Source organism: Haliaeetus leucocephalus, unplaced genomic scaffold, assembly GCF_000737465.1.
Source record: "Haliaeetus leucocephalus isolate CR32 unplaced genomic scaffold, Haliaeetus_leucocephalus-4.0 Scaffold555, whole genome shotgun sequence".
Classification (NCBI taxonomy): Eukaryota; Metazoa; Chordata; class Aves; order Accipitriformes; family Accipitridae; genus Haliaeetus; species Haliaeetus leucocephalus.
Genome location: NW_010972991.1, coordinates 18,971,175 through 18,980,958, shown reverse-complemented (window position 1 = coordinate 18,980,958; position 9,784 = coordinate 18,971,175).

Below are 9,784 nucleotides of genomic sequence, written 5' to 3'. Positions count from 1 at the left end.
CTCCCTTCGCCCTCCCCTTCCCCTGCCGCGCCGTCTGCCGTGTTTCACAGAGCGGTTTGAAATGCCGTTTCCCCCGTCACAGCCTTGCGGGAGGCTTCGGGCGCGGATCAAGGAAGCCCCTTGCAGGGAGAGTCCCAAGGGGCCTGAGCCTCCCGTCCCCTGGGGGGGCTGCCGCTTCTGTCACAGGGTTGTCAGTTAATATGTATAATTATGTATAATGAGATAACCAGGGAACTGCTCATTTCCTGCGTACGGCCCCCATCAGTTAATATTTAAAATAGGGAAACAGTAACTAGACATGATTCAGGGTTTAAGAACCAACTATTAGACAATGGGGCTTTATGTCAGAAAAGGTAACGGGTTGTGGTCTGGTCAATAAACGTAGAAGAACCGCTTGGAACTGCCAAGGCAGTGTAAGAAGTAGGTAAAAGGTGATTCCTACGGGGGAGATCGCGACCACCGACTCATTGACCGCCTCCTCAGATGATACCACCTACTCAAAAGAAGACAGTGGAGGAAGAAGACAAGAGTCTACGCACCAGTTTATGTGAGGGGCGAAGAAGAAGGAACAGATCATTAAGGGAAATAATAATGAATGTGTATTACTTCAGTATATAAATGTGGGAATTTTTGAGACAAGTGTGTGCTGTCTTGAGACAGGCACCCGTTCATACGCATCAATGAAATTAATTCGAAAATAGCTCGACTCTGTGTGTTACTGGCTTGCACAGTGGGTAAACAAACCCCCTCTGTGGGACAGCAACAGGGCTGATGTGGAAAACGACGGTATGGAGAAAATAAATCTCTTCGGCATCAGAAGCCACCGGAGCAATAGACACGTGTGCTGGTCTGACTCCACGTTTCCCCGCTGTAAGTGTATGGCTTTCCATAAAGCAGCAGTGCCTTCGTTTCACCGGGCCCGACGGTGTCTGACTGCCCTTAATTGCACTGCAGTCATAAATAAACTGTCCCACTGAGATACAGCCCCGAACTGAGGGAACACCTGGATTTCAAGCGTTAAGCATGCCACTGAGCTCGGCAGTGGCTCTGGGCCTGAGGCTGCCTGCGTTAGCGGCTTCAGCTCTGGGCGCTCCTAAGTAAAGCTGCCGGGTTTGCTTGGGGCAACGGCACTTCTCTCCCAGCCGGCTCTGTGGTGGCCTTGGCCCCTGCGAGGGCAGCCCAGTCCTCTCCTGTGCTGGAGTCAGGGTGCAGGGGAACCTCCTCCTGACCGCCGTGGGCTCTGGAAGCCAACCACCGGCTTGAAAATCAGCTTGCTGAACACACGCGCACTAGCTGTGAAGGCAGCTGTGACACGAGGTTCTCGGTTTCAGGCTAAGAACAGTTGCGGTCAATGCCACGGTGGTGTCCAGCCTAGGACAGTCACCCCGGGTTGGTGGCAGGAGGAGCAGCGAGCAGCAGTTCAGCCTGGGCGTTGTGGGGATCAGCAGTGTGGGTGTTCAGGGTGCCAGTTTGGGGGGTTCCCTGTGACACCCTCCCAGAAGGAGGCCCAGGGGCCCACCCACAGGGCAGCAAGTCTTCTGCCGGTACAACTTCATGCTCTTAGGACACACCACACCAGAAAGGCACCCCAGCGTATACATTTTCTTAGGAAATTACAAAGCTAGCATAAAAGCTTTTCTAGACTCGCCCAGGTTAGCACAAGCGTGGGAGAGTGTTGTTGGCTTTAGGAAGTTTGATGCCTTTGCTGATATGGGATATGTAGCAACAAACTAAAAAGCCAAGCCAAAACATGTGGTATTCAGTTATTCTGGTATGCTTATATTAATAGAGTTTATTTCAAATAAGGAAAATAATTTATAGCACTATACCGTTATGCCTTCCTACTGGTCTGGCTACCTCCATGCTAACTTTTTTCTGGTATATGATCACACACCTTACCAAAATTTTTGTAACAGGATTATCTTCTCAGTGACAAGCAGCCGTTGGTCAAAATGCACACCATCATCCCAACCACTTTTTCTGTGTAGACACTGCGTAACAACCTTAGGTTTTGACAGATCAAACACCTAGATTAAGATCTAAGCTGCTAACACTGAGATAAAGATGAGATAAAGGTATGTTAGAAAAAATACCACTAAACTTAAGTGGAGCTTAAATATCTCAGGTGAAACTCAGACATTGGTCCATCTCTAATTGTAAAGTCCTCTGGAATTAATTTCTACATTAAGCACATATAAATAATATATCTACTATATAAATAATGATATAAAAATGTTACACTTTGATGTGTCTCTATAGTCCAATTTCACTTACTGAAACAAAATCATTTTCAGCCCTTTACAGAGTATAATTAAATCAATTTTGACATGTACTTCAAAGGTGGGGTTTTTTGGGCAGCTGAAAAGTAAACTCCATTTTATGTCTCATTCTTTTCTTGTTCTCTTCCTCTCTGTGCCCCAGCACTCAGGTGCATTGCTGTTACTCCTCCCGTCAAATTGTGACTTTGCTTTCAATTCTTTAAACTTTTACCTGCTTGCTTGGGGTCAGGTGAAGCATTCATCTTTTCTTGCTTGTTGAAATTACTGGCAAGAGAATATTACGAGGCTCAGTGGGCCTCATGAAGTCCTCGGTGCGATTCCTTTTGACTATGCTATGTTTTATGTTATCTTGCAAAATGTGGGAGCTGTGGACAGCTCCGGAAGAGGGAGCTGTTTCCAAGGGTACCCTTGCAACCTCCGCTCAAATTAGGAGAGAATGCAATACTTTCCTTAAGAGTTTATAAAACTAGTTTTTTCCAGTGATGTGTTTTTAAAAAAAATCCCGCATTTCCTAAAAAAATTTCTGACAGACATTTTGGTCGTTGGACCCCAAATTCTGTCCCTAAATCTGGGTGGAATAAGGATCTGGGGGGGGGGAAATACATGCAGAAATGGGCACTATTGTCTCTCACCCCTCAAATCTCCTTTCTGTGGCTGTGAAGGCCTCTCCTGGGGGTCTGTGGTCCAGAAAATGTCCTTTGTAAAGGCAAAGGGCCAGTCCAAGTCAGATGAAAGCAACACTAGGAGGAAGAAGAGGCTTTGGCCCCACCAAAATTCCTTAAACAATATGATACAGCTACTCTTTGGTTAAAAATCAGCAGCTGGGAGTGGATGGGCATTTACAATGCAGGTGTTTGAGAATTAAAGCATGGGGAAAGGCACATCAGGCAGAGTTTGGATCCCAGGCACTCTTCCCAGGGGATGCTGAGCTCCCCTCCATGATGAGGCCGTGATACATCAGAAATAAAGGCAGGGAAGCAGCAGACAACGTCTCCATCTCCAACAAACAAGCCTCAAGTTGGAGAGATCCAGGGAGCAGCCGCCTACCTCAGGAAAAGCAGCATTACTTCTCCCAGCACGAACAGCAGGCACCGTGGCTACACCCAGCCCTCCTGCCTGCCCTGCCGGCCACGCTCGGCCAGGGGGATCAACCCCTTCACGGGCTGAGTTGGGTATTACGCTCACTCGGGGGCTCTGCAGGCTGGTGCTCAGTTTGGCAGTGAAGATGAGAATGCAGCGAATGGAGAGTACGTGGGGAAAGCAGGGGCAATCCTCCTCCCTTACTGCTTCTCCCACCCTGGCCTTACTCTGTGCTTGCCTAGTGAGAGGGCGGGGCAGGGTTTCCAATGGAGAGGGAGATAATTTAATTCAAATCTGGAGAGCAGTGGTCTTGAAGGAGGTTTCTCACCACCTTCCCCTGCCTAAAATGCTGATAAGATTGTGTAAGAAAGCACCAGTTAGAGGTATGAATTAGGAGAGTAAGAGCACGGCGAGAAAAGTCACTGGTGGAGCATTGACCTATCCCAAATATCGGAGAGCAACTTCATAATTTGGGCCTGGAGGAAAATGAAACCAACTCAGTGTGTCTGAGAAATTCTAAGTGGTCTAGAAGATGGAAAATATCTAAGATCATAAAGAAGCCTTATTTTCTTTGAGTCTGGACATGCGATCACAGATTCCTGAGTCATGACTGGAGTAACAGTCTAATGGCCATCCTTTAGCTGGGGCCATGACTTTATGATACATCGACTTCAGTAGAGATGGCAGCTGAAGGAATTCCCACCCTGAGCCTTTTTTTATTTTTTCAGAATTGTTTTTAAGTCAAGTCCGTGCTTCATTTGGTAATGCGTCCACAGCAGTACTGACACAGCCGGTGGGATGTCCTGCTGGGGGTGGAAACGTGCATCTGGGGAGGGGGGAGACGGAAGGGCAAGACAAGGAGCTCCCATGGCAGCACTGACACCAAGGCCAGCATATCAGCAAACAACAGTGCAAGCCGTGGTGGCCCAGTATACTCATACTTGAGGACAGACAAGCAAGTTTGTGTGTTTTACTTCACAGTTGGGACTGGCTAGGATCACCCGTGGGGTCTCTTGCAGCAGTTCAGCTGCAAGGAGTAAGCACTAGGCATACTACAGATGTGGGCCCATCTGTGCAGCACAGGCTAACGCGTTTCTGCAGAGAAATCCCAAAGAAACTTTTTCTCCATGTTATGGAACCCCAAACATTACCCCCCCAAATGCAATAGTGATAATACTGTCAGCTTGTTAATAGGGTGGTCTCATCGCTCATAGGAAAATGACATGTAATCCAATGACAGTAAAATGAGGCACTAAGAAAAAAGGTATGTGTGCTAATTACGTGTGCTGTTGTAGACAGTGTATAGTTAACTGCGAGAAAATGTTGGAAAGAAGAAGAGAAAGAGAAAAGAAGACAGACAAAAATAACACTGAAGTCTATAAAACAAGCAGTACATGAACACTGTATGGCACAGCCCGGGATGGATCATTCTGTTAAATTCTCTGAACTTCTGAGATCTTTATAAAGCTGAAGCGGCAGCACTGCTGACCCCGAGGGAAAGTGGGGATCACCCTGACAGCTGGGGATGCAGAGGAACGTCTGAAGCTGTACCCCTGCTTACCCCCCTTCCCTGAGCACCAGCAGGCAGTGGGTAGAGCTCAAGACTTGTTCCTTGTCAGAGCTGCTGGGTGCCTGAGACGATAACAGGTACTGACCCCGTTACCTGTTGTGTGATGTGATTGGGGGGGGCGTTCAAGTTGTAATCCCTGCTAAAGCCCCTGCAAGGGGGAAGCAGCATATCTTTAGCTATCCTTCATGTGCCAGAGGCCACACGCTAACCTTGAAAGACAAGATTCAATTCAAAAAAGAAGACTGATCTTTTGAAAAGCTGGGCCAACATCTTCATTTTACCAAGATGACCAAATCATACTATTTCTATAGAATGAAAATATGCAAAAATACAGCCCTGTTCTTCCTTGCATTTTCAGTCCTGTCAAAATCTCTGCACAGTTACACAACAAAGTTGTGTGCACACCTGCAGCTATTACTTTCTCCTTTTGCACTTGTCAGGGCTATTAAAAGTGACAGACTGTGTTCTCTGATAATCATCACATTTACAGCAAATGCAAACATGTTCATCCGATTTTCACAGGGTCATGCACAGAACTATCCCCTGTATTGTCAGGCAGACAAATGTAGCTCTTTGTTTCAGATAGCTGGGAATTTGGAATCCCGGTAATGCACAGGTCTGCTGGATCCAGATGCAAACCTCTCCTCGGCCACCCCTCCAGCACCTTCACTATGACAAAGGAAGGAAGGAAAGGAAAGAGCTGTAGGGGAAAATGGGCCAAATGCAGAGAGGTTATCTCATTAGGGAACAGGAAAAATCTTGAGGTTAAATACTGTCTATCGTGAATACCTGGATATCTGCACACCTTGGATATATTTTCAGCCAGTAAAAGGATGCTAAGGAGTATCTGTATGCACATATATAACGATATACATATAAAAATACATACATTTGTATACCTATATGTATAGCTAGCTTAAATACAGTGCCAGTACAACAAGATACTTGCATTTTCTAAGGGCCAAATTTTGCAGAAATCCACAGGTGCAGATTTCTGAAGATAGTAATCACTCTGATAAGAAGATTCCCTCCTTTCCAGGAAATTACAAAGTATGTCCTAGGAGCTAAGTTTCAAGGTCATTGCCATCCCAGGCAAAACAAAAATAGCAGTTTCAGAAGGCAGTTCTCTGCAGTTCATAAACCAGCATCACAGAGCAGCCTTCAGTGGAGCTACACAAATTTGCATCAGCGGAACGTTTGGCCTGAATTATCTGCCACAATAAACAATTTAGAGTGTTTTATTGCCTGGTCAGTACCAGTCTTTCTGTACAAAGAGTTGAGAAAAGGAGTCACAGTTTAAAAAAGAAAACTCATTATTAATACAATGTTTTGAAAAGTCTCCTGTGATCTGGAAAGTCCCAGGATTTGTGTCTATCAGAAAGTAGATATAAATTTAATAGCTGCAGTAGGAATCATATCTAAAATATTCAAAATTATTAATAGCTAGTGAGCTCTGGAATGAGTGAAACAAGTTTGATCATATACTGGCCTGGGGATCTTAAAAATTAGAGAAGTCTTTACGAAGTTTGCTTTTGGAAGTATATTTCTGCTTGTGTGTAAGAGGACATAGGTATTTGTTGCTTTACCTCTGGAGATACAGCTATCCCTGAACACTCCCAGTTTACATTTTATTTTAATTTCCCAATTTATATTCCTGAATAAAATAGTTGTCTTTTGTAAGAATAACTAATTCAAGATGATTGTTTAGTTTGTTTGTTGTTAAAGGTTATTTTTAGCTACTTTGGTACTGCCTTCATTTGGGGCAGTACCTGGCTGGTTCAGATTAGAGAAGGCAAGGAGTCTCTGAAGAGGTGCCATGCCCAGGGGAAGGGATGGGAAGGCTACCAAGGATTTTCATCTGCCAACATGCTGGATCACTTGCAGTCATTTTTGGGGGGCTCTGTACAAGCAAGGGGCATGGCTTGTGAGTGCCACTGCCATATCGCCTGCTCCCATACTCTCTCACTCCCTGCTCCTGCCTTCTCCCACCGCCTGTCACACACCCAGGAATCTCATCTCATTTTCAGTCTCACATTTATGCCACACTTCCCCAACTCTGAGACTCCTACTTCCAAAGCTCCTCACCCTGCATCTTATCACTGCCACTTACCCTGGCCAATAGGTGAGCATGCTAACACAGTGATACACACTACCTAGAAAGTAGAAATAAAAAGTTTGAGCCTAACTGGCATCAGGCCCAGCCCTATCTTGGCCTCAGTGGTGTTTACTTGGATGTACAGAGGCTTGAAGAAGGGAGTGTGCACCAGTTCATGTTTACACAGTGAACTCTTGATCTACACCAGCACGTGTAACCTGCCCCCACGGTAAACCCATGGAGTTACCACTTTTGGTGGAGGGGTGATCATCTCGGTGCTCCCATCAAGGCAGGACAGTGGCACAGAGGCAGCTGCAGAGCAGCGTGTTATCCCGCGGGAACGTGTTTGTGCTGCTGAATGATCTGCAGAGGGCAAATGTTGTCCAAGCCTGACATGGTACGTGGCAATACAGCTGATACACTGAGGTGCAGCCTTGTCCTACCATGGCCCTACCCATGTCCAGCTCCAGCGCTGGCTCTGTTGTGTCCAGCCTTCCTGCTGAAAAGATGCAACTTCTCCTTCACTCGTGGGAGGAGGGAAGATGACCATGAAACTGTTATTAGTGATTCCAGGAGTCACCTGCCACAGGGCCCTTGGGTTCTCATTCCTATTTCTGTACCTTATCCAAGGCCTGTTTAAAAAATGTGAAGTACGGAGCAGCCCTGCACCCCCCCCCGCCCAGTGAGCACCCTTGGATGCCAATACATGCCCACACATGTTCCCTCTCTCTGGCCTTGTGCATCTTGAATTCCTTTCTTCACTGTTTCAGTAATATGAATGGTAGGTGCACTCTGCACAACTTACCCTTTGGTTAGAACACGGAGGGAAGCAGGTACAAAGCTCCGCAGGCAAGAGAAGGAACTGAATGTAGCTTTCCTTTTTTTATTTTCCTCAGTGCCCAGTGCTCGGTGAGTCTGTCGTGGTGGCTCGGGCTCCTTGCTTTGTTCTCTGAAAGAACATCGTAGAAGAGAGGTGTGATATCAGATACGTTTGCCATCCCTCCCTTGCATATGTGCTATCTGCAGCTGTCTTCCTCAGCTGCCGGGACTCCTTTGCAAGCACAAACTCTTCCACTTTCCTACCGGTGGCAGCAGAGCCCATCCCAGCTGGTAGGCAAGAGGTGGGTGCCCAGGTACCTTCAGACACACGTCCACCTGTGACGCTGAGGCACCCGCATCTGTGCTGTACAGGGAATCCACAGGTGCTGTGTAGGGAACCAGCCTTGCTCCCACCACAGCACCACTGGGATTTCACACCAGCATAAATATTAGAGGTTTCTGAAACTAACTTTTAAGTTGCTAAGCCCTTCGTTGCACTTCTGCTTTTGTGCTTACACAGCAGCATGCTTTGCTAATACTAAAGTTACTGGCATTTCACTGTCTAGAGTCTGGCAGAAATCTTATATATAGCCACAGAGTAATCTATACAGCCTATGGTTTTTTCTATTATTTTAAAAAAGCATCCCAAAAATGAACTCAAGCTGAGGAAGCAGAAGTTAATATGTTTAGGCTTAGGTGGTGTATTCCCTCCTGTGTTGCTCTTTGTGTGTTTCCCAGATGATTTCCCAGAGTGACACAGGTACACGCAGTGCGGATTGCACATGCAGTGAGTCTAATGGCTCCAGGGTACAACTTATATCCATACAATACATAGTTTATCTGTATCGGTTTTTCCCAGATGTGCCACAGCTTGACACTTGTGCTACAGTGATAGTACACATACCATGCAGTATACCACACGTCCAGGATTTCCGTATGTCCTGCAGCCTGTCTGGAGTTATTGCTACTGCTCCACCTTGGCTACAGGACATCAACTAACCCTGGACAAATGTCCAAAGACAATATGATTTGTCTGGACAAGTTTCTGGATGGATAAAACCCCATTTATTTAGAAGGATGGGTGATTACTCTAAATTTGAAGCACATAATGAAACATGTCTTGGGTGCAATAAATAAAACACACTGGACCTGCTTATGCAAGCAAATACATGGTGAACATGCTTCATTCTTACTCTTTGGAAAAACGTTTCCAAGCCACCCAGGCTTCCCTGGACATCTGCTGATTTGCCTATATGCAAATATAAAAATCATATTATCTTTATTTTACCTTTAAGGCTGGTGGTAAGGACGTTACAAGTGGCTGCTGAGTCCCGAGGACTCTGCAACCTGGGGATTCCTTCTTGCCTCCCAGCTGCTGAGAGCCCAGAGGTCTCCCCATCCCAGTCGCCCGGGTGCATCCGTGGCTGTTCCCGTTTGCGGGGAGGGCCAGTAGCGAGGCTGAGCCCCCTGGGTGTGTACAAGCACACCCCCCGCCATGCTAAGACAGAGCACTGCATTAGCAGCACCTACATACACCACATCCACCCTAAGTGCAGATAGCCCAGTCCCGCCAGTCCGGACTGGGGTTCCCTACAGAAACCCCACGCCCTCAGTCTCAGGCTCACAAGTGCAACCACGCTGAGGGACCCTCAGACATCAGCATGGCCTCCGAGTCCGTCTAATATCCCTGCCCAGACCCTGGACCCTCCAACCCTACGGGACCCTGCCTATGGGTCCCCCTCCGCTCGACCCCAACCTGGCTTGAAGCTTGCGAGCGCGATTTACCTACACGTAGGCGCAGCCAGGATTAAATTCGTGGCGCTCCAGCTGCTGTCACCGAGCCCCGCGGTCCCTCGCTCGGCTCCCGCCGCTCAGACCTTGTGGCACCCGCACCCGGCGCAGAAAAACGCCTCGAACGCGAAGGGGACGGGTGGCCCGGGG